Below are 27,734 nucleotides of genomic sequence, written 5' to 3'. Positions count from 1 at the left end.
AGGCCAGATCTAAATCGACCTCCTCGGTATCCAGTGACACCTAGTAATTATGTGGGAAGACATGGGGGGACGAATAGAATCCTATCGACCTCGTATTTTGCCCAAGCTTTTAGAAAAGAGAAACATTGAAGATGTTCTTATGAGTGTGGGCTCTGGTATGCCTATCTCCACATCAATTCTCGGTATAATTGAATGCACAGTTTGATGCATGTATGGATGTACATTAGTTGGTAGTTTATTTTAGTAAACATGAATTTTGATGGTTGTGATGCAGGAGGTGGTGGTGCTTCTACATTTTCCTTCTGCTGGTGGTCGTACTCCTACCACTACCACTCTTGCCCTTGCAGTTGAAGAGAAAGAGTTCAATTTTTTGTTATAAAATATATAATTATAATTTTCCTTGAGACTTGGCCTTGGCAGTGCTTTGACTACTTTGGACTTTCCATTTATTCTTGCTTACAAAATTTGGGTTGTGTTGTTGTTAGTTGATCAGATTAATGTGTTTTTGATACCATTTGTTTGTTCAACAAGAGGAACCCAAAGAGGAGAGTGATTAAATCTTACTGTAACAAAGCCTATCATTACATTAAGAATCTCCATGGTAAAATGGTGATGAATTTTCATGATTAAGAATTTTGTTATTTTTCATATATGTGTGTGTGTGTGTTTCTTTTTATAATTAATAATAATAATTTAAAATAAAGTTATAATTGAACTTCTCTTCTAATCAAACATAGTCAATTTAATTCATCTTTTAAGCGAGAATAAATGCAGTTGTTAATTTTTAGATTTTATTACGCAACTCGCTAAATTGCAGATTATTAGCATTTCGTTGTGGATGTTTTTGTGACATTTGTATTATATCCTATATTAGCATTTTGTTTGTTCTTCATGATGCAGAAAATTCTGCCATTGCTTTTTGTGACATTTGTATTATATCCTGTATTATCATTTTGTTCTTCATGAAATCTGGCCAATGCTAAATGTACTCATCTTCAACTGAAAAATTAATGAATAATCATATTCAAATTGTCAAACACTTTGAATTGTTGTTCTAGTTAAAGCTCAAACAAAAAATTACGAGAATTCAAATGAAAGGTTTGGAGTTTCAATCCCATGGCCAGCCACTAATGAAAGGTTTTGAGTTTCAATCACATGGCATTGATTTGATATTATGTTGCTTGCATTTTTAAAGAAAGAAATGGAAGTAATAGATAATGGTAAATGTTAATCACCTTTTAGTGTAAATAAATATACATAACAGATGAATATATCCTTTAATTTAATGATTATATTTTTCAACAACATTACTCAAAACCACATAGTAAATAAGTATACATAATAGAGGGATATATGTTTTTTTTATGAGTATTATGTATTATGAGTATTGATTGGCCTATATTGGTCAATTTTAATGGACTACTCTTCCTAGAACTCACCATATACAGAATGCTCACACGAACTCATGGGATATAGATGCAAGTGTCCAATCTATGTATAAAGATTCATTCATAAAGTTGTGATGCAATTTCAAATGTGGAAATATAACCATCATGTTTTTCACATCTTAGAAGATCAAGAGCCAATCTTTGTTACAAGCATTATATTATCTATAAACTTCACATAATGTAAATAATTTAGCTTTATCTTCCACTTTTGCATGCAATTTTCTTTATTAATTCTTATTTTAAATTATCATTTACATGTCAAGATTATTCCTCAATTTATGCCTTACGGGGTTTCCTTTGCAACATCTGGTGCAATTGCTAGTTAAAACATTTTTAAATTTAAAAATATATATTTTTAAAGAATATATATATATATATATATATATATATAAGTAATTTATGAACATATATCATAACAGTTTTATTAAAAACTAATAACAAAATTGTTAGATCAATTTTAAGCATAGATCTCGATCAAATCTCTTTGGACTTTAAAAGAGGTTTGTGCTTCAAAATATTTGATCCCTCACCCTCACACTTGATAGATCAGGTGATAACTAGGTTCATTGGGCGTGCCACTGCCAATATGCATGAGATTATTGTAATGTCTTGTGCTATCTTGTCTTGTTATGTAAACAATTTTATTGGTCATATTGCATCAAAATTAAAAAAAAAAATTAAAAAATCAAAAATAAAATAATAAAATTAATCATTATAATTATTAATTATTTCTTTTGAATTATAAAATAAAATTAATAATTACAATGATAACTAATAACTAAATCGCCTAAATCCATATTAATTAACTTCTCACTAGAAGATCAAATATTTTGAGGTGTAATCTTTTTTTTGGAGTGAAAAGACATAGGATATCTCCATATTTCCAAAGTCAAAATAAATATAAGCTAATTGCTTTATAAAAAAATTATTTATCCATATTTCCAGAGTCAAAATAAATATAAGCTAATTACTTTATAAAAAAATATTTATTTCAATAAATGCTTTGATAATTAACCAATCAAACACATATTATTAGCTATTTGACCGTGCGTTCGTGGGGTCGGCTGGGCCCCTTCGAGTGGGCCTGCCTACGGGTGTTATTAGGAAAAAAAAGAAAAAACAAAGAAGGCTATTTAACTAATATAGGTAAGTCATGAAGGCAAAATATTCATTAGTAGAACATCAACAATTACAAACAACACGCCTTTCGTTTCGTCGTGATCAAATACTTTGGACGAGCAATTGTCTTTGATTTTGGGCACCATTTTTGTGAGGTATTTTATTTTCCGTTACCAAATTTAGAAAAGCAGTAACGGTTTAGCTGTGAAAACAGAATGGAAGCTGGTCAGTCACTAGAGAGCAATGAAATTGATATGGGATCCAATCATTCATCGGACAGCAATGAAATTGAGATGGAAATGGTGCCTTCGGAATATATGGACGCTATTAGCTCTGAGTTTGCTTACGATCCCGTACGGTTACCCGTCGATCAAGATCCCACTCAGACTCTGTATAACAGAAAAACATTAGAGACCATCTGGGAAACCAAACGCCATGCAAAGAACCCGTATACTAAACAATGGTTCAATGCGAAAAGTGCCCTTTCCCAAAGAGAATTGAGGCAGGAAATGGAAGACTACCTTACACTTCATAAATTTCCTTCGTGCAGAGGTGCGAAGCTAGAAGTAGTCCAAGAATATACAGAAATTTTGGGAAAGGGAGAGATGAAGCAATATTTGGATATATTGGATAAATCTCTGCCAAAAAAGGTGACAACCCAAAAGGAGTGTTTGACGATTTGGAAACAAATTAACCTACTGCGCTTGTACTGTCAGTTTGATTCTAAGAACATCGAAATGTTCAGATGTTCAAATGGTTTCAGATATTTAAACGAATTCATTATTAAAATTTCGAAGCTTCTGTGGAACAATAAAATAACGACACACACTAAAGAATCTGCATGGGAAGTCTGTAAGGAAATCAGCAGGGCAATTGATGTCATAGGCCTGAAAGTAGAGGACATCCATGATGTAAAAAGTTGTCCTAATATGCAATCCAAGCAAATTCTTGTCATTGAAGCTTATGTCGACATGATAAGACATGCTTATATGAATAACGTAGGTTATGTGAAAATCGAATCCCTTATGTTGCGAATTTTCTGCAAAATTTTCTGTGACATGAATGATGAATCTAAGCAAATCCTTGGAAAACACACATACGAAAGGATAATAACAGTTACAGGTCCTTACATTGTTACAAAGAAATTGTCTGAAAATAATGCCGAAGATATCAGCAGTGAAGACTTGTATCACGGGATTTCTATTCTGCAAATATCTTGGATAACAAAATTGTCATGTTTAGCTTCTCCAAATCGCTCACAATTGCTGGTTAATGCGATAATTATCTGCATTGCGAGAGAAATTAATAGATTAGAAGAGACGACCGGTTTTAGCGAGGGACAACTGGAAGAAGAACAAGCAGAGGCGCGGCTTAATTCTGAAGCCCTAGAAAAGGACCTTCGTCTGGTCAAAGATATACTGATGACAGAAGATCCATCAGCTCCTAATTTGGGAAGACAAGGTTTGAATATAGTAAAAGAGATCGTTCACATGTTTAAACATTTTACTCGTGAAGATGGAACTGACGATGAAAGCATTGGTCCATTGTTCTGCGCCAAGAAAGGATGCAAAATATTTGAATGTGTTCACTCTAGAATTGCGCAGCTTGCATTGGATATCTGCACAGCTATCTCCATAAGTGTTGCAGAAATTGCTGGTTATGAATTTCTTTTTATATTTTTAAATTAAACCATCTTCAATTCTGTAATCAGATTATTAAAATTGTCAGTTTATCGTTAAATTCCGGGAAATAGATTTGTAAAACGAGTCAGTCTGGATCGATCGTTCAGTGTCGGAATTAGATTAGTAAAAAGTGTCCGTAGTTCTTATAGATTTTTTTTGGATAAGATGAATAAAATTTAATGACGAATGGACTTTTTTACTTATCATATTAAGTTGTATAATAATTTTTTTTGGTTTATAAATTTTTTTGTTAAATAAAAATTATTATTTATTAAATTCTAAAATATTATTAAAACTAATAATTAATTATTAATTTAAATTTAATAGTAAAATTTTCAAACATCTATTTTGATGATGATGATGCAATCTACAAGTAACAAGCCAATGTAAACTTAAGTTTTTCATCACTGTTAATTTTGTAGATGAGGATGTACATCTTGACTTTTGTGGTGAATTGAAAATTGGTCCCTCTAAAGTTGAGGTTATTATATATTGGCCTAAGCCAAAAAATGTAACTAGAGTAAGGAACTTCTTAGGAGAAACCCAATACTAGAGGAAGTTCATTGCAAACTTATCATTTATCAAAACACTACTACATGCCTTGACAAGTGTGAAACAAGTTTTTAAGTGGGGAAAAAACAATAGAAAGCCTTCAATACATTAAAAGAGAAGATCAATACAACACCAGTTCTAGCACTTCTAGATCTCAAGAAGCCATTATAAATCCAAACAGATGAAACTGATTATGCCATGGGGGAAATATTGATGCAACAGGGTAAGACTATATGCTTTCACTTTGAGACTTTTACAACTGCATTAATTAACTATCGAACATACGAAAAGGATTTTTATGTGTTAGTACGAAGTGTGAAAAAAATGGAAGCACTATTTAATGGGTAATGAAACAAGCATACATATGGATAATCGACCATTAAAATATCTTTAATCACAAACTAAGCTAAAATAATCAAGGAAATTTAGATGGATGGGATTTTTACAGCAATTTCAGTTGGTCATCAGATATAAGAAAGGCACATATAACAAAGTTGCAGATATTTTATCAAGACCTATAATCAATGCTTCTACAATTATTAAGCATAATTCAATCAAACATGAAATCCACATTAAACAATATGCTCAAGATGATGATTTCAAAGATCTATATGCAACTTTGAGTAAAGGAAATTAAATTGAAGAACTAGATTATCATGTTCATGACAAACAATTATATCATATTGGCAAGTTATGAATTCCCCAAAGTGAAAGAGTTAATCTTATAAGGGAAGCACGTACATATCTTATTGTTGGTCATTCTGGTGTAGGCAAAATAGTTGGTCACTTATAGAGGTATTGTTATTGGCCTTGTACGAATGAAATTGTACCAATATATGTAAAGGGGTGTTCTATGTGTGCTACTAGTAAGCCATGTAACAAGAAATTGGGTTTGTATACTCCATTTCATATTCCTTCACGTCTTTGGGAAAGTGTGTCCATGGATATTGTGGGGGGATTACCTATGTCTAGGAAAGGTCATGATTATTTTTATGTCGTAATGGATATGCTCAGTAATATGTGTATCTTAATACCATGTAAAAAGCAGGTCACAACTAAACAAACAACACAGCTTTTCTTTCAAAATGTATGGGTTCACTTTCGATTACCCACATCTATTGTATCTGATCAATATTCTTGATTTCTCGGGAAATTTTGGTCATCTCTATGGGAATTGATGGACACCAAGTTGAATAAGATCACAACATTTCATCTACAAACCGATAGCCTAAAAGAGGTAGTGAAGAGGACAATGGCACATTTACTGCAAGGACACTATGGAAAACATCCTAAGCTTTGGGATGAGCACTTTCACTACATTCAACATGAATAGAATCATTCCAAGAATTCATAAACTCAGACATCTCCATTTGAAGCATGTTATGTTATTCTCTTGACCTGTGAGAAATTCCAGAATACCAAATATGCGAAGAAATACAACCCAGAACATAGAATAAAATGAGAAAAAAAACAAGTATCTTATTATTCAGAGATAAAAGAAATGTTCAGTTGCCTCTTCAAGGGGGAAACCTTCAGCAGAGCAGAGCTTGATTACAAAATAAGATGATTATATCTCCCTTCTAACTATGACTATTTATAGCTAAATTACCTTCAACAACCTAACGACTACTCGCCCTTTGCATAACAAGGGTTAACCACTTTATTTATTAATTATGACATGTTGCAACTATCTGTGGTCCCTTTCTTAAATGCGGGTCAACCGCTTACAATTATGTTTTCGGGCTTTATTAACTCCTTAACTAAATATGACTATGACTTGACCCTATTGGGTTTATTACATAAATAAAGGGGTTATGGTTGGACCCTAACATACCTTCCCCCATCAAAAGAAACCTTGTCCTCAAGGCTAAAGCTATGAAGATAATTGAAGAATAGTGGTTGGCTCCTAGGTTGTCTCTTATGGAGAGGTGTCTTTCCACTTGACGAGGACTTCCTTGATCGTGTGACCACACATAAGTCATTCTCGAGTATCGAAGACCTGTTCAGGTTGGAGCCAGAGTGAACCTTCTTCATCCAATTCAGGTAGACTGGTTTGAATTCAGTAATTGTTCCCCACCACTTCCTTGAGGCATAATACATGGAAGAATGGATGTATTTTTGAAGTTTGTGGCAAGGCCAACTTGTAGGATACTATTACAATGCCCTTAAGTATTTGATAAGGTCCATAGAATTTTGGAGCTAACTTCTAGAAGCCCTTTTCTTTGAGTGATGTTTTCTTATATGGTTGCAGCCACAAGAATACCTGATCCCCTTGTTCATGGAGATTATATTTGAGACAAGCTAGCATGGTTGCATGGTTCTGCAGGAGTTGATCAACTGCTTGCACCTCAGAGCATCTAGGGATATAAGAAATAGGTGACGGTGGGAGTTGGTCATACACTGCTTCATATGGAGTCATCTTGGTGGCTTCATGATAGTTAGTATTATACCACCATTTAGCTAAAGGTAGCCACTCTACCCACTGATGTTGCTTTTCTGAAGTGAAGCACCTTAGGTATATCTCCAAACATTGTTGACTGCTTTAGTTTGACCATCAATTTGGGGATGACAGGAAGGACTTAATTGGAGTTGGGCACCTTGTAGCTTGAAACGTTCTTCCCAAAAGTTACTGGTGAAGTTCAGGTCATGATCAGACACAATGGAAGTGGGCATGCCATACAGTTTGAAGATCTGGTCCATGAAAGCTTGAGCCACAAAAGTGGAGGTAAATGGGTGAGGTAGAGCGCAAAAATGAGCATATTTAAAAAGTCTATCCAAAACCACCATGATGACTAATTTGTTGCCTAACTTCGGGAGACCAATAATGAAATCCATAGAAAAATCCGTCCAGACGGAGGCAGGGATTAGCAATGGTTGTAAGGTTCATGGTAACTTGACTATTTCCCCTTTGTGGCATTGATACCCATCACATTCAGCTAAAAAAGTGAGAATTTCAGTTTTCATGCTCGTCCAAAAGAAAGAATGACGAGTGCAAGCATAAGTCTTCTAAAAGCCTGCATGGCCTGAAGTGGGAGATGAGTGTAAATCTGCCAAAATGCATGTCTTGAGGGTGGATGTTGGAGATATAACTACTCGTTCCTTGTAGAAAATAATCTCATCCTCCAAGAGTAGCAAACTGAGGAATTAAGATCTTCTCTCAAGGTATTAATGAGTTGGGGGAGAGAGGGGTGTGAAAACCATTCCTTGTTGGCTTCTTCAATCCAATCTATTGTGGGAAGAGAGATGGATATCAGGGTGCTTTCATCCTCAAATTGGTGTGATAAATCATCTGCTACTACATTGTCACACCCAAAATTATCTCATAATCATATCCCAAAATTTTGGCCAGCCACTTATTTTGAAGTGGCAAGGATAGACGTTGCTCCAAAAAATATTTTAGGATTTGATTATTTGTGTGGATTTGGAAACACTGCCCCAATAAGTATGGTCTCCAAGTATCTACTGCATGTAATATGGCCATCATCTCTTTCTTATAGGTAGATTGTCCTAGATGTTTCTCACTCAGTTGTTGGCTAGTTAAAGCCAAAGGTCAACCTTCGCAAATTAAGACAGCACCAATACCAGTACCTAAAGCATCCCATTCAATCACAAAAGATTTGGTGAAGTTGGGTAGTGCCAATACTGGAGTGGAACACATGGCCTATTTGAGAGCCATAAATGTCTGTTGTTATGCATCAATATAGAGGAATGAATTTTTCTTGAGAAGGTTAGTGATGGGTCTAGAAATGTGACCATAATTGCAGAAAAATTTGAGATAGTAGTTGGTGAGACCCAAAAATCCCCTCAAACTCTTCAAGGTATTTTGTTGGGTCCAATCTTGAATTTCCTGTATATTTTTGCGATCAACCGTGACACTTTCACGACCCGCAATGTATCTGAAATACTCGACTTCTTCCACGCCAAACGAGCACTTGGACAATTTGACAAATAATTTGTGATTCTGGAGTAGTTGCAAACGTGCCCAACGGGTTGAAGCTTTGATGGGTCCCCTCCTTGAGCCTTGAGCCTTGATCCTATCAGGCCTACATGCTGAAGATGTTTTTCCCAGGTTAAGCTGTAGATGAGAAAGTCATCAAAGAAAATGAGGACAAATTTTTGGAGATATGGTTTCAACAGGTGATTCATGAGGCTTTGAAAAGTGGAAGGGGCATTACAGAGACCAAATGGCATGACCAAGAATTCATAATGGCCTTCATCAGTTCATAAAGTAGTCTTGGGAATGTCTACTTCTTTCATGCGTATTTGGTGATAGCAAGAGCGAAGATCTAGCTTAGTAAAGAATTGAGCACCATGTAGTTCATCAAGTAGATCATCAACAACTGGGATAGGGAATTTGTCTTTGACAGTGAGCTTGTTGAGCGCCTAAAAGTCTGGAGACATGTGCCATTCCCCATATTTCTTGAGCACCATGACCACTGATGATGAATAAGGACTGATTCTAGGATGAATAACAATGTCTTCAAGGAGTTCTTTGATCATTCTTTCAATTTAATTCTTTTGGGCAAAAGGATACCGATATGGGCACACATTCAACAGCTGTGCTCCTGGGACCAAAGTGACGATATGATAATGTTCCCCTCTAGAGGGTGGAAGCTCTTTAGGTTTGTCAAATACCTGCTGGTGGTAGTTTAAGACCTGTTACATCTTAGAATGGATATGAAGAGTAATGGGTTCTATGGCCTAAATGGTATTAAGCTGGGTGATAACACCATGATGGCCATTTTTCAACAAATTTTCCATTCGATGTGAGCTGACGATAGAAGGAGCACCTGCTTGGAGTCCACAAAGTGTATCCATGTGGTCATTGTGCTTAAGCTCATATATAACTCCTAAAAATCCGTTTTGATTGGTCCTAGTGTGTGAAGCCATTTAGCACCCAAGACAATGTCACAACCAGGCATGTTAATTTCAAACATGTGGGTCTTTAGGTGGTAGTCTCCCTTCTAAAGTTTCATATTTTTGCAATGGCCTTCACATTTCATTGTCCCCCCATAAAAAATAAGGACTTGGAAATCGGAGACTGCCCTTACAAAACAATAAAGGGCTTTGGCAACTCGTTGATGGATAAATGTATGAGTGCTACCACTATCAATAAATACTAGTATGGGTGATGTTTAATAAAGCCTTCGATTTTGAGAGTTTGGGGCACAGAAATGCTTGCCAAAGCATGTAGCGAGATAACTTGTTCCTCTCGCGTAGCTGTGAGCTCATTATCCTACTGGGTTTCCTCAACTTTGTCCTCTGGTCCCCTAAGGGGTGTGGCTTCCTCCGATGAGCTGTGATTAGTAACATCAATTTGAAAGAATTTTGGTTCATTACATTTATGCCCCATGGAGTATTTGTCATCACAGTAGTAGCACAATCCTTGTTTTCTTCTTTCAACCATTTCTGTTGGTGACACCTTTTTAACCTTAAGTCCTGGGTGCGGCGTCCCTTGCTTATGAAATTTGGACGAGTGGATTGGGTAGCTAAAGTGCATTCCACTTCGATAGCCTTTGCGCAAGAGTCTATCCATGTAGGTGGGTGGTGCATCTGAGCATGTGCTTGGATGGATTATTTGAGACCACTTATAAAACATTCCAAGTAGAATTCATCTTCTAGACCTTCTGTTTGGATGGCAAATGTCTCAAAGGCTGTAATGTAGTCTTTCATTGTGCCTGTCTGTCAAAGTTTAGTAAGACGACCCAAAAAATTAGATTCTATTTCAAAGCAGTCATAAAGGGATTTCGAGAACACCTGCCAAGTTATGTTCCTAGGATAGAATTTCCAATGCCACTACCACCACTGCCATCTCTCTTGGTCCAAGTAAAGGGCTCCCACACGTAGTTTAGTTGGATCATCACGGATATAATTCAGAATGAAATATTGTTCCATTTGTGCTACCCATACAGCCGGATTAGAGCCATAAAATTTGTACATATCCAGCTTGGGTGGTCGAGGGTGGGAATGTTGGTGATTTCCATGGAATTGAATATGATGGCTAGATTCTCCTTCAAGGTTCTCATCAATACCATGTGCCTCCAAATGCAACCTCGATGTGCTCATCTTGAATTGTGCAATGAATTGTGTAATTTTCTGCATATCTTCCTAGATAGAATCCAACTATTTTTCAAGGAACTCTATCTTCTCATTGGCCATGACTTGAGTTCTAGTTTCTACCATACACAGATCTTGGTCACTTGATGTCACTTTGAAAAAAATTTGGACCACTAGATAATTGAAGCTGACAAGTGAATGGTACCACTGCGATCATCTCATCATCCTGAATATTATGGGCTAAGTCTCTTGTAAGCGTCCTGGTAAGGCCTCAGACTTTTACTAAACATCAGTTCCGTTGAGTATCTTTGTAAGTTTGTCTATTTACTACTATGTTGATAAGTATTTTTACTTTGGGAAAGTAATTTCTACCCATGATGGAAGTCACACAAATAAGGATCTTATCTTTACTTGAATGAACTATGCATTTTGGAAGGTAAGTATGAAGACTTGTAGTTTCGTAGTGAACATGTCTAGGACATAGTGCTAAATGGCTATACAAAACCACCTATCATGATTGATAGAGAGGATAAGCTTGAATTGACTTATAACACTAACAAAATGAATTCACTCCTTACTAAATTTCCTGAATCAAAATTTGTCAAAGTTATGCAATGCACTACTACTAACAAAGTATAGGACAATGTGTGTAGAAGCTATGAAGGAAAAAGTAAATTAAAGAGTTTGTTGTAGCGACTACAACCACCCTCCAAAATTTTTCCTATGCTTGGATTTTGGAGCCTTCCTTTATCTAGAACAATGCATCTTGCACTGATCTAGGTATTCATGCTTCGACTGAGACTTATCTTTTCATTTTTTCTTGTATGTGTTCACTTAGTTGACTCTTTCTAAGTCATAAGTCGATATCTCAAATTGGTCTCATAGCAGTTTTGGGCTCACATCTAGAAACTGCGCAATCTTTGAGGGCAAGAGGGAAAGAACCCTTGATGATAGGAATTTCTGAGTACTAACTGCGGGTGATTCTCGAGCTGAGGAACTGCACTATCATCAAAGATTTCCTAGCACTGAGCTAAGAAATTGTGCAACTCTCACTAAGCTTAGAAACTACACAGTGCACTGAGCTTGAAAGTTTGCTAGTTCCCCATAATTGCACAGTATTTTCTAGAAGTGTGCATGGAAAGTTTCCTTGAAAAGGAAAAAAATTAAAAGGAAAAAATCAACCCTAAAAAATAGGGATCTATTTTTATTATCTCAAAGGAGACAGTTGCGCTATTTTTAGAAACCTTTGCCAAGGTGTCGCTTTTGCCTTGATTTCAGGCATGCATGTCATAAACCCTAATTTGCCAAAATCTATTTAATCAGCACTTCTATATCTCACTTTCACACTCGGTCTTGGAGTTATAGCATTCCTAAGGGTATCAAGGAACCTTCAGTGTGAACATCGTCAGTTTTCCAGGTGAGTTTTTCTTTTGTTGTATTTTGCCACTTTTTTGTTGATTTTTGTCATCTGGATTTTGTGTGTGTTGTTTCACTTATTTCTCTTCATGATTGCTGAAATTTTGACTTGTTTTAACTTTTAGAAGTGTTTTTTTAAGTTTTAGATTGCCTTTCCCAAGTGTTGCTTTAGTTTTGTTGTTTTTGCACCAATGGTCACCATTGCGGTGGCTCTCCTTACTTACTGCATTATCCTTCCATTTGATTAATTATTGCACTTGACTCACGTTAATTATTCACACCTAGTCAAATATGCACATAGCTTCACACTATCTCTCACGTTTACTCTTTTTCCACACTTCCCTTGCGTAGATCTTCTTTTACCTTGGTCAGTTTTCACTTTTCTCAACTGACACTATGCAATCATAAGGCTCAAGCAGCGTGATTCTGTTGGAAATAATACTGAGAGCGGGGGGGGGATCAGTATTAGTCAAATAATCTTTTTCTTTTCATACTCAAATTTATATACGCTACTTCCATGTGGGTAACCCGCGTGTACACGCAATTGTGTTTAAGGAAACAAGTGTATATCCAGCAAACTAATGATTTAGTTAATTCATCATATGTTGATCTTTAATCTATGCATCAGTACTTAATTAAAAATTAAACAGTAACCATATGCAGTTAATAACAGAGTGAACCATCACACATAAGCAACACACATGAACACCAAGATTTAAGGTGGAAACCTAATGTGGGTGAAAACCACCTACTGTTGTCATCTCTGTCTTCTTTTAATAATAATAAATCTATTTACAACATTGTACTGGTGCAGACTCATACCAGTACATAGGATTCTACTTGTAGAAAGATACAACCTTCTCTCTTCCTCGAGGGACCACGTTTCATAAATTTTCATATTGGATACTCCTCGAACAAAACACCATAATCTGAAGGCCACATTTCATCCGATCTTCATACTAGACCCATCAACAACATTGAAGCTCAAAATCAATCACCACTGTAATACAACCATCAAATACATATGCATCAACTAATCACTAAAACTCAATCATCACTTTCTAAATCAACCATAGTTGAATCAATCAATCCATGAATCTCTGACACAACTGAATCAAACACTTATTGAACCTCTGACACAATTGAATCAAGCACTCATTCAAACTTAATCAAATTCAATCAATCAGCTGGAACAAATAGATAACTGTAACCAGTACACGGATCCGAACCCAGAACACTGCATCATCATTCAGAACTAGCTGTAACCTCAAAACCATGCATAAGAGTGTATACACAGCTTGGAAGAGCTGAACTAGCGTATAGATCTACAAATACTTACTTATAACTTCGCTACACTTCCCGACTTCAGACATACCCAGATCATCACATATAAAGGATAATATATGTGTTAGCAACCATATTTAGCCCATCATATCACATAATGATAAGTCATTATGATCCTGATCTATCATCCATCATCACTGAAGTAAATCACAAACAATCTGAACACCGTTACCAAAATGTAGTCACCAGAACATAAAGCGAAACCAGAACTCTGCATCAACAACCAGAATCAACTTTAACTTCAAACATCATAGTTCATAAGGTATACGCTACTTTGATGTGTTGAACCTGCATGTATACGCACTTTTACCAAAGTCAACCAGTGTATACATCTGTAAATATTCATTCATAATTTTGCAACCATTCCAGACTTTGGTTATACCTAGATCATAACATTTATAGAGTAATACATGCTTCAATGTTTAGATCTGGATTATACATGATCAAACGTTATAAAGATAGTTCATTTCAAGCCTTAATATCCCTATCCATCGTTAGATCTTATCCTCCATCAACCGCTAAGGTTCCTCCTTGGTTCAGATCAAGCAGAGCATCATAAACCCAAAGCCTGCATACTAGATCTCACACTTGATCAAATATTCATTGCTTGTCTACCTTAGCCTAATGACCTTCTCCTCCTTATATAGTTTTAGGCCTTTCTCAATAACATGGACCAAAACCACTTAGGACCAATACCTTGGATCAAATACCTAGGGTCAATACCTCGGACCAAACACCATGGAGAAATACCATGGATCAAAATACCATGGACCAAATACTTCGGACCAAAAACTTAGTTTTCCAAGGTATACACTCTTTTCCTTCTGTGAGTGTGCGTGTGTATGTTATATGCTTCTTTTGTTCTGTTAACTTGCATGTATACGCAACTTGGTCAAGGTGAACCTGTGTATACCTCTCTTTCTTAATTCTTTGTACTTTGAACTATAATTATTTGTTGTTGTCATGATGTACTTGTGATCTTTCATCTGAGTAAGTTGCTTTCTGAACTGGTTGCTTGAAATTGTCCTACATTTCATCACATCTGTAAACATTGTTGTTATGCATTCTGTCACATCTGATATCTCTTCTATAGATTCATCTAGTTACCTATACAAGTGAGTTATTCTACTACAAGTGGGTTGCCATCAAGTACAGCACATGCATCATAATGCCAACAATCTGCCCCTTTGGACTTGATGGAAACCATGTTGGTGTTGATTACTGTAAGCTATAGAAACTGTTAGAGATAATAAGAAACACCAAAATACTCCTCCCCTTTGACATCAAGGGCAAAGGGCAGACCAGGGTATTCTCCCCCTTTTATATCAAGGGCAAAGGGCTGACCAAAAAGAAGACTTCCATATCTGAGCAGCTGAATATAAACATTGATCATGCTCCCCCTAAGCACATGCTGAATTTTCTGATTAAACTTCCGCTTTGTACATGCTGAGATGCACTATATCATCCATGCTCCCCTTGAGCACATGCAGAGTCTGCAAATATTTTGCAAAATAATAACATGACTCTATCACTTGACTATGTGAGTTTGACCTTCCTATCACCAATGACTCATACATACATCAATCTCCCAACCAAGTAGGGATATACCAATTGTTTATACATGATAGAAATTACATCATATGACCAAAAAGGACTCATCAAAAGACTATGATAGATAGAGACAAATTATTACGTCATGGTTCTTTATATGCCCTTTACATCGAATGGTATACATGACATTTATAATAGAGAGAAAATTTCTTAACAAGACCATAATAGTCATCGAAAACTATCATACACCATGTATGATCTGTAACATAAGCATTTGTCAGCATCCAAACCAGCAACCTGTATATGTTCATTAAGATATGATAGTGTAAATATCATCAACCCGTGACTTAACCTCTTGATCTCATCAAGATCAACTTTCTTCATTTCCTTAGTAGAAAGAGCCTTATCATAACCTTCCATGATTCAACTCAGCATATGCCATATCTCCAAGTAGTAACACAAAATCATTCACACCATATCATATGTAAAACACCATAGTCATCAAATTATGATCTTTCACATCATCATCAAGAACTGCATGATCTTTCCACAAGAACCTTCAATATATCAACCATATATCATCACTAGGGAACATCCCACATCTGGTAAGAATCAACCATGATAATCAACATATGTGAGTATCAACCTATCATCATAAGATAAGAACCCATCATCATTGTGTGATTAAGTAAGCCATGTCTTTGAATATCCATGTCTTCAATAGCTATGTCTTCATGCGGCCTGCAATAACACCATTCTCTTGGCCAACCAACAATATGCAACTTAAGTAATCATCCATGTATCCATCAAAGAGATATCAATATGTATCTAGAAAACCATGGGGTCATGGTCATTTGTCAAGATTTCTTGATAACATCAATAGCAACAATCCTCAACCGTGTGAGAGCGAAGATTTATAGGAATCTTGTATCATAACTGCACCATATGAACTTTATGCATCTTTGAAGGCATGATGACAACATCATAAAGGAAATGAGTGGCTCATCATCAAATAATGAAGTTGTGTACTCTAACTTTGTACTTCTCCTTGTCCTTATGAAGATTACCATGTAAGAAAAATATATGTACTGTATACATCATCAAAAAGTCATCCACAATCATCCATAAATATGATCTGAATAACAACTATGTAACCCCAATTAATACAAGTATCATCTGAGATTTCATCATGGGCAACTCGTAACCGTCACATAGCAAGATGTATCAGTTAGCCATATAATTATCATATTGATTAGGTACCAAAGACTTCTAAACATAATGCCAACAATGCTTTATTAGAAGCATAGCATGTTCTCCCCCTGAACTTCTTCTACCTGTTCATTGTTAGATCTGATCATTGCATATGTCAGTAAGAAGTATCATCATCAATAATATATACATCAAGTTATCAATAACTTGTTAGGATCAAAACAATTCTAAATAATATCCACAGACTGTAGTCATCTATGACAGAAAAGATAACTGATAATTTTCTGAATCATATCACATCAGTTTTTCTAAGACTGTCCCACAACATTTTTCTCAAACTACATATACACGACTGTGCAGCTTTGAACACGTCTATATACATGACGTGTCTTCATGAAACTTGTGTATGAGATTTAGAACATCGAATTTTCATACATTCGGCTTATCCTGAGTCTGTCATCTCTGTACGCTATTCCATACCACATTTTTCTAACTGTACTTCCTTCTTCTTCCATATCTTCAAGTGTGATGATGTTTTCTCTTTTTGGTATGGTGCTCGATATTTTCTCCTGCATTCCTTTGCTATATGTCCAAACTTCTTACATGCATAACATCTTACATGTTTCATATTTCTCCTATAGCAGTCAATGGCTTTGTGACCAAACATATTGCAAGAAAAACAATATCCCTTAAAGTGCGTGCAAGTTGGTGATCTTTTTGTGTGATGGTCTTGAACCATTCTACTTCCACATCTTGCTACAACATGTCCACGATTATGACATATAAAAAATTCAACATTATTAGTTTGAGAACATAACTGATTATCATTTCCATGGTTAGGAGTAAAAGATTTTCTTTGAAGAATTTCTTTCCTTGGTTGTTGATGGAGTTGACCTCTAATCTCCTTGTTGAACATTTCAAGTTTTACATTAGAGTTCATTGCCTTAGGTTGTGAGCTAGATTCACCTTCAATAGATTCATGGAAACCAAGACTAGATTTGATGGCAGGAGACCTTTGACTACTAATAATATCATCCAAAATCTTAGTACTATCTTGAAATCGTAAAAGCTTATCCTTTTCTTCTAATTTACCTTTTAGTATATTTACCTCAACCTAATATTGCTCTTCCTTTTCAAGATACTGCTTCTTTAGGATTTCTTCAACTTTTCTTCCTTCTTCCACTTTTTCCCTTAATTGGACAACTTCATTTTCTTGTTCTTCAAGAGCTTGGAGTAGTTCTTCATTTCGCTTATTTGATTTTTCAAGATATTCTTTTAGAGAGAGGATCTTAGCTTCAAGACTTTCATAGTAACTAGATCTATCTTTGAGTTTCTTGATTATTGTGCTCCTTTTATTTAATTCATTTCTTAATGATTTCACTTCATCCTGTAGCTTTTGACATTGATCTTCCTTTTACCTGTTTCCTTCCTCTAGTTGAGCTTTTAGATTGGTAGCTTCTTCTTTGAAGGCACATTCCCTTTTGTCCAATAGATCTTGTTGATCTCTAATCTTTTCTATAAGCCTTTTAAATTCTGCCTCTATTGATATCTTTATTTCTCACCCATAAGAGAAAATTCAGTTGTTTCGCTATCACTTTCATCATCTTCAAATGGATGGAGAAATGTATCACCAGAGGATAACAAATTCATACCTGATAGTTCTCTTTCTTGTTCATCTTCACTCTAAGGTGATTTTGAATCTGATGAGCTTCTTCCACATAATCCCCAATCTGATGAGCTTCTTCCACATAATCCCCATAATAGAATCAGTATTAGTCAAATAATATTTTTCTTTTCATACTCAAATTTATAAACGCTACTTCCATGTGGGTAAACTGCATGTACACGCAACTGTGTTTGAGGAAACAAGCGTATATCCAGCAGACTAATGATTCAGTTAATTCATCATATGTTGATCTTTAATCTGTGCATCAGTACTTTATTAAACATTAAATAGTAACCATATGCAGTTAATGATGGAGTGAACCATCACACACAAGCAAGACACATGAACACCAAGATTTAAGGTGGAAAACCAATGTGGGTGAAAACCACTTGCTGCTGTCATCTCTGTCTTCTTTTAATAACAAGAAAATATGTTTAAAACATTGTACTGTTGCATACTCATACCAGTACGTAGGCTTCTACCTTCAGGAGGCTACAACCTTCTCTCGTTCTCTAGCTTCTACTGGAAGGGAGCTACAACCCCCTAGCTCTTGTACTAGCCAATATGTTTACTAGCACGTAGGTGCCAACCTACAGAAGGATACAACCTTCTTTCTTCCTCCAGGGACCACGTTTCATAAATTTTCATATTAGATACTCTTGGAACACAACACCATAATTTGAAGACCATGTTTCATCCAATTTTCATACTGGACCCATCAACAACATTGAAGCTCAAAATCAATCAGCATTGTAATACAACCGTCAAATACATCTGCATCAACTAATCACTGAAACTTAATCATCACTTTTTGAATGAACCACAACTGATTCAATCAATCCATGAATATCTGACACAACTGAATCAAACAATTACTGAACCTATGACACAACTAAATCAAGCATTCATTCAAACTTAATCAAATTCAATCAATCAGCTGGAACAGAAAGATCACTATAACCAGTACATAGATCTGAACCCAGAACACTGCATCATCATTCAGAACCAACTGTAACCTCAAATCCATGCATCATAGTGTATACACAACTTGGAAGATCCAAACCACCGTATAGATCTACAAATACTTACTTATAATTTTGTTACACTTCCTGACTTCAGACATACCCAGATCATCACATATAAAGGATAATACATATGTTAGCAACTAGATTTAGCCCATAAAATCACATAATGATAAGTCATTATGATCTTGATCCATCATCCATCATCACTGAAGTAAATCACAATTGATCTAAACACTGTTACCAGAATGCAGTCACCAGAACATAAGGCAAAACCGAGAACTCTGCATCAACAACTAGAATCAACTGTAACTTCAAACATCATAGTTCATAAGGTATATGCTACTTCGATGTGTTTAACTTGTGTGTATACATGCTTTTACCAAAGTCAACCAGCGTATACATATGTAAATATTCATTCATAATTTTGCAACCATTCAAGACTTCAGTTATACCCAGATCATAACATTTACAGAGTAATACATGCGTCACGGTTCAGATCTAGATTATACATGATCGAACTTTATAAAGATAGTTCATTTCAAGCCTTAAGATCCCGATCCAGCATTAGATCTTATCCTCCATCAACTGCTAAGGTTCCTCCTTGGTTCAGATCAAGAAGAGCATCATAAACCCATAGCTTGCATACTGGATCTCACACTTTATCAAATATTGAATGCTTATCTGCCTTGGCCTAATGATCTTCTCCTCCTTATATAGTCTTAGGCCTTTCTCAATACCATGGACCAAAACCACTTAGGATCAATACTTTGGATCAAATACCTAGGGTCAATACCTCGAACCAAATACCATGGACCAATACCATGGATCAAAATACCATGGACCAAAAACTTAGTTTTCTAAGGCATACACACTTTTCCTTTTGTGAGTGTGTGTGTGTACGTTATACGCTCCTTTTGTTCTGTTAACCTATGTGTATACGTAGCTTGGTCAATGTGAACCTACATATACCCCTCTTTCTTCATTATTTGTAGTCTGAACTGTAATTCTTTACTGTTGTCATGTTGTACTTGTGATCTTTCATCTGAGTAAGTTTCTTTCTCCACTGATTCCTTGAAATTTTCTTGCATTTCATTACATCTGTGAACACTACTATTATGCATTCTATCACATCTGATATCTCTTCTGTATATTCATCTAGTTAACGTATACAAGTGAGTTGTTCTGCTACAAGTGGGTTGCCATCAAGTACGACACGTGCATCATAATGCCAACAGATTGGCCTCTAGAATTGCATAGTGCACACTCCAAAATGGATCCAACTATGCACTGTGCAGTTCTAGGAGCCATTCTATCTTGTTGGCCACTGGGACTATGCAATGCACACGCTCTCCCAGGCCTCTACCCAGGATGAACTATGCATTGTGTAGTTTCAAGCCCCAAGATTCCACCTTGGCTATTGGGCCTGTGTGGTTCCCATAGGAGCTTATTCCCTCTTGCCATAGAAAATTATGTAATCCTCCCCATTCGATGCATGGATTACTGCTTGAATTTTCCTTGTAAGTACATTTACTTAATATTAACATTTTCTTTCCATGAGTTTCCTTTCTATCCCACAGGTAAATAAATTGTTGAACACCTATTGTTACCATGGTATCTACGAGAGATTCTTCAAAGGAAATCACAGAGAGTAATACTGGGGAAGAAGTTGAGTAAAAATTAGTTGATTTTTCAATGTATGTGGATACTCAGTTGTTTATAGAAAAGGTATCACCACTGTAGTGGCAACAGATTAAAGATGGTTTTACAAAGTACTTTGAGGAAAAATTAAAGGATCTTTAGCTATATCACAACATCTAACAGTTAGGCCTATACAAGGTTGCATGAAAGTATGCCCCCTTCCCATGTGAAAATGTCATAAGCTGGATTGTCTCACACATTGATGAGAAGACCATGACATTGAGAAGTGGCAGTGGGAAAAATCTTGCCACCTTCTAGAGCCAGTAGAGTGCATTGAATCACTCTTCTATGCCACCCATAGCTATGTGAACACAAGAGACATTGTCAAATTCTAGGTGAAAGATCCATCAATGTTTTGACAGATAGCCACCCATGTGTACAAGACAAAGTCCCTCAGGAAATATTACCAACACTTGGTTATCTTTTCTCATAGAATTCATGGTCAAGGGAGTAGAAAAGCCTTTCCTAAATGGTGGGAAGTCTTATTGGACCAATTGGTGAATGATGGGAGATCATTCTACTAACCATATATGTTGGCTTGACAACTGAAGGCCCATTTAGCACAGTCTCGTATCCGCCCAAGGGTGAGTGAGCAAGGTTCTATATGTCTGCATACTTACTCAATGCAATCTATGGAAAACAACAATTCCTTGGCATGAACTAGACATGGACACCACGAGAAATTAATATGCACCTCTATTGCAGGTTTCTTTCGAAATGCAATTATCAGGGACTAATGGTACGACTAACTTACCACTTCATCATCCCACTATACAAGCTTATATTTGAAGAATATCCACGTTGCATGTTGTGAGAAGAAACGTAGGCATTATCAGACATTGCAGATTGGTATGCCTCACCAAGTGGCACCTTCATTAGAGTGTTTAATGGAGAGAAGCCTCTGCACATCTTACTGATATATGCAATTGAAAAACTGATCATGCAAGAAGTATCATACCATCTCACCACATGGTTGTTCGTAGCATTGCACAAGAACAAGAAAGAATTGTGGCCCACACTTCCTTTGTAGATTGGATTATATGACATAAAGAACATGAAATTTGTGGATGTCGAGGCCAACAAGATAATGAGATTTGAATTTGACACTCAAAACTTTAATTCATATAATCCTCGCAATATTTTCAAGGGCCACTATATGAGAGTTTACTTTGCATGTATCGACGGGGAATTTAATTGGCAAGAGGAGGATCCTTGGAGGTACTTCTACAATGCCTCAAAACTCAATGAGCCAGTTAGTTTAGCAAGGACTTTAGAGTTTTCTCCATAGGCGGTAGCAACTCTGAAAGTAGCAACAACAAAAGGAAACAAGCGCCTGGAGGATAAGGGAAAGAGGAAGATTGCTGACAGTACATAGGGAGAACAAAGCTGCAAAATGAAAGGAGATCATATTCTTATGGAATAATATTTGGCAACAGAAGCAAAGAGGAAGGAAAGGATGCAAAGAGAAGAGTGGAGGAAGAGGGAGAAGCAGAGGTTGTAGGAAGAATAACTGAAACTGCAGGAGAGAAAGCAGAATTTGAAGGAAGAAGAGGAGTTGAGGAGGAAAGAATGAGAAAACAATCAGAAGAAGGAAGAAGAACAAAGACAAGGAATAATTATAGAGGAAAGAATGTTGAGACAAGCTGAAGAGAAAGTGCAAGAACAACCATCAGCTGAGGAAGAAGGTTAACAGATGCAAGATCGGGAGCTTTCTCAACAAATTGAGTAACTGATTGAAGTGACATACATGGAGATGGAATAGGAACTGCATAATGAATATTTTGATATGATTTTGAGAGCACCACATTTCATCGCCTACTCTCCACCACCTGTAATAGTAGAGCTATCCCCTAGTAAGAAAGGGGAATTTTTTCTCCTTGATGATGATCCAGTAACAAATGTGTACAATCTATCATTCGATGAGTTCCAAAGGAGGATTACACAATAAAAAAGAAAGCACCTTCCGGATGATCATGCATCACCTGCATTCATTAGATAAAGGGTGATAGTGTCAGACACCAAGAATCATACAAATTCCATTGCCGAAGCCAACTTGGCCTATGCAAAAGCAACAAGATCAAATGTCCAGTATTTGACAACTGAGAATGAGAGACTAGCACAGAACTTCTAGGATACTAGGAAAGAGGTAGAACAACTCTGAGAAGCAACAAAAAGTGTGATTCTACACAACTTTACTTGGAGTAAATGAAAACAATGATGTTGGGTCCCTATAATACTACTGGTTACCCCATTACTATTGTAGTTGTACCCCTTATTAATATTGTTGTGCCCCTATTATCCCCATATTGTTATTATTATGCCCCATAGAATCCCTCTATTATTATTTTTGTGGCTTTATATAATTATTGTTAGGTCGGCTGGGTTATATTATGACTCCTTAGACTCTTATATAGAAAGGAGGTTTTTTCAATTGAATCATCCATGAATTGTTCATTTATGTAATTTAAAGGAGGTTTCCCCCTCGAAGAGGCTGAATTCTAAGGCATTGATCTATCTTTTCTATCTTTTTCTTGAGCTGGTTTCATAACATTTGGTATCAGAGCTTTGGATTCTAGGGTTTCGCTGCTCCAAACAGGTCATCGTGGAATTTTCGCTATAACTTTTTTTATACGACGTTTCAGAAGTTTAAAAAAAACCTCATTTGAGAAGAAATCACGCTAAACCTCGAGTCCAAATTTCAAAGCTTTTCGTGCTATATTTGCGGAGATATGATCTCAGGATGTTGGTCTTTTTGCAGACTCCTGAATTACATTCCAAACAGGTGACTTGGGGAAAAGCATCATAACTTTCTCTCTAGAGATCGGATTGAAATTTCGTAAGAAGGTAAAGAAAGAGGACGGACTGTAGTTTCTTGTATGCATTTTTCAGATCCAAAGGTCGAAATAGTGACTCATGGCAAGTCGTACAAGTTCGCTCTACTGAACTAGTCTATAATCAAGTCACTGTGGGAGATTTCGCATAACTCTTCCTTGGAGAATCCAATTTGGGTCAAACTTGTGGTATTGGAAAGAGGACACAAAGGGATATTGTAGTTCACAAATTCAGATCTAGATGATTGGAAAGTACCTAGATACATCAGAGGCAATATAGAGCTCCTACAAAGTGAAAAAAGTTGTGTAGATTTTCTTAAATTTTTGCTTAAGCTTGGTTTGAAAATTTATTTTGAAGGAATTCAAAGGGCATAACAGAGCATTATTATTGGTAACTGATGCCCTGAGGAAAGTAAATGCAAACACCTAGTAAGGAACCTGAAAGCTCTAGCATGAATCATGAAGAAGAGGAAGAAATGCAACATGATATATCAAAATTACAAGACCAAGTGCAACAACTGTCCCTTGCACAAAAAGGAATAGAATCTAAGATGGATGGTTTAAAGAAAGGCGTAGAAGCTAAGATGGATTGTTTAAAGAAAGGTGTATAAGCTAAGATGAATGACGTGGAAGCTAAGATGGATGATTTGAAGATAGATTTGAAGACATACATGGAAGAATTGAAGATAAATATGAATAAGTTGCTACAAGAAAGGGTCACTGATGGTGAAAGGGTAGTAAAGGAAACTCATGATGAGAACAAAAGAAATGTTAATCATGATTCCATAGACTCTAATGTTGTATCAAAGACCCACCATATTCCAAAAATCGATATGAGGAAGTTTGATGGCAAGGATCCTGCAACATGGATATTATAGATGGAGCAATTTTTCGATCTCAATAATGTGCAAAACACACAAAAGGTATGTATTGCAACTTTATATTTGGAACCAAATCAGTTTGTATGGTATCAATGGCTTTTCTCTCATAAAAAATTTATCACTTGGGCAATTTTTACGGAAGAATTGATAGCACATTATGAGGATACAAAAAGCAACACTTTTTTTAGCCAATTGATAAGTCTCAAAAAAAAGGGTTCAATAATGGAGCACATTGAGGAGTTCCAAAAATTGAACGTAAGGGTAAAAGATATTCCAGAGGAGAATAGGATTGATGTGTTCATAGGGTCTTTAAAGGATAATATCCAACATGATGTTCACCTTTGGAAACCTGATTCATTAGAGAAGGCATTCAGGTTAGCAAGAAAAATGGAAAGCAAAATTATGGCAACCAAGAAGCATACCACTCACAACTATAAAGACGGAAGTGTTGTTGCCGCTAGTCTTCCACAACCTATAAGGTTGACACCACAACAATTGGAAGAAAAAATAGCAAAAGGGCTTTGTTACAGTTGTGATAGCAAATACACTAAAGGTCATAAGTGTGCTGAGAAGAAATTATTCTACATAGATTGTGAAGAGGAAGAAGAAAAGGAGCAAGAAAGGTCAAAAGAAGAGGATATACTCGAGGAACAAAGCCCAGATAAAGAAGAAATGAATCTGACCATATCTTGTAATGCATTGGTGGGAATTACCACTCCTCAAACCATCAAGATAGAAGGACAAATCAAGAAGAAAAAGGTAATAGTATTGATTGATTCAGGAAGTACCCACAATTTTATTCATTGTAAGGTAGCAAGAGAATTGAATTGCTTCTTATATCCAGCACGGGAGTTTCAAGTGATTGTTGTAAATGGAGGAATAATAAATTGCTCGGGAAAGTACCATAATATCAAGCTATCCATGGGAGAATATTTATTGATTAGCCCAATGCTTTCCATTCCAATGGGAGGTGCTGATGTTGTACTAGGAGTCCAATGGCTACAATCCTTGGGTACAATAGCTTTTAATTTTCAAGAACTTTTCATGAAATTTTCTGTGGAAGGAAAGGAAGGTGAATTAAGGGGTATTGCAGGGAAACCGGGAATGATAATCAGCTCTAAAGATATGACAAAGCTTCTAAAAAAGGAACAAAGAGGTGTAATTGCACAATTATGTTCGCTAGATGTGTCCACGGTGGAATCATCTATTTATCCAGATCTCCAAAAAGTCTTGGACAATCATTCCAAGGTATTTGAGACTCCTAAAGGTCTCCCACCTATTCGTGATCATGATCATGCTATTCATCTGATTCCAGGAAGTGTTCCTCCAAACATCAGGCCGTACAGATATCCCTATGCCCAAAAGAGTGAAATTGAATGAATGGTTGCAGAAATGCTAGAGGCTAGTGTAATTCAACCAAGTCAATGTTCTTTCTCTGCTCCAGTCGTATTGGTGCACAAGAAGGATGGATCATGGCGCATGTGTCCAAATTATAGGGAGCTCAACAAGCTCACTATTAAAGATAAGTTTCCCATTCCTATCATTGATGAATTACTGGATGAATTGCATGGATCAATTTACTTCACCAAGTTGGATCTTCGTTCGGGATATCATCAAATCAGAATGAAGATTGAAGACATTCTGAAAACAACATTTAGAACTCATGAGGGTCATTATGAATTTTTGGTCATGCATTTTGGCCTTACCAATGCACCTTCAACATTTCAAGGTTTGATGAATTCAATTTTCAAACCATTCCTTAGAAAATTTTTGTTAGTATTTTTTGATGATATACTGAACTACAGCAAGTCTTGGAAGGATCATGTTGAACATGTTGACAGGGTGCTACAACTATTGGAGGAGAAACGATTATATGCAAAAAGATCCAAATGTTTCTTTGGAGTACAAGAGGTGAAATATCTGGGTCATATTGTATCTCATGAAGGAGTTAAGGTAGACCCTAGCAATATTAAAGCCATTAAGGAATGGAAAATTCCCACATCCATAAAGCATTTGTGAGGATTTATCGGGTTGACAGGGCATTATCGCAAGTTTGTTAAGAATTATGGGAGAATAGCAGCACCTCTAACGACATTATTGAAGAAAGATGCATTTTTATGGACTCCAAAATAAACAAAGGCATTCGAACATCTTAAAGAGGCAATGTGCCACGCACCGGTCTTAGCTACATCAGACTTCACAAAAACCTTTATTGTGGAATGTGATGCTTCAAGAAATGGAATTGGTGTTGTTCTAATGCAAGATGAAAGACCCATTTCTTTTGAAAGTCGTCCAATCAAGGGAAAGTTTTTAAGCAAAGCTATTTATGAGAAGGAAATGTTGGCAATACTCCATGCACTTAAGAAATGGCGACCCTACCTAAAGCTTGCCTTTCATTGGATAATTTGTATATGATGCCAACCCTTTTACTGCATTAAAGTTTACAAGTTCGACTAATATCATCAATATGAAAAATATTGAATGTATTTTTAATCTTGATGAAAAAGGGATACTATGTATTGCAGTCCATGGGTATATGGTTCCTTTTCATTATATTAGTAAGATAGGATGAATCACCAAATATTTCCTCATGTCAAGAGAACAATTTGATAATATTGTGATTTCGGTGAGATAAAATTTGATAGAAATTACAAGATCACTATCATCAAAGATAAGAGAATTATTTCCTAGAGATGAATTGTTGGATTCCGTGTGTGTGGGATACCGTCAATATTGGAACCATTATCAATGTCCACAAACTTTAAAATTCGATTTCCAAAAGAGATTAAATTTTTTACTAGACCACTTTTGCAAGAAAATCTCGATACATGGAGAACAAATTGAAGGTATTTTATATTCATCAAAATTGTATCAACAAGGTGATTTCTTTGGCGAAAAAATGTGGAACAAATATCATTTTTTGAAAATTCCTAATGAAAATTGTGCTATAACAAGATTATGGACTACTTTAAGTGATAGCCAATACCTGCGATAAAACATATCAAAATATTTCAAATTAGCATATTTTTGTCAAACCACAATTTTAGGATCAGTGGACGATGAGAGAATGTTTAGTGCATTATCATTCTTGAAGTCATAGTTGAAGAAAAATCTTGATAAACATGTTGATACATGTTTAAAATTATATGTAACAAAGTATGGCATTAACACTTTTCCATATGAAAGAGAACTAACTCTTTGGTGATTAGATTGTGATAGATGGGGAGAAAACAATATAACAAATTTCTCTATTGA

Source organism: Pinus tabuliformis, chromosome J (genome assembly GCF_031772625.1).
Source record: "Pinus tabuliformis cultivar Carrire ecotype Pingquan chromosome J, CPIR1, whole genome shotgun sequence".
NCBI lineage: Eukaryota > Viridiplantae > Streptophyta > Pinopsida > Pinales > Pinaceae > Pinus > Pinus tabuliformis.
The sequence above is the reverse complement of the archived record's forward strand: the minus strand, read 5'-3'. Positions refer to the sequence as shown.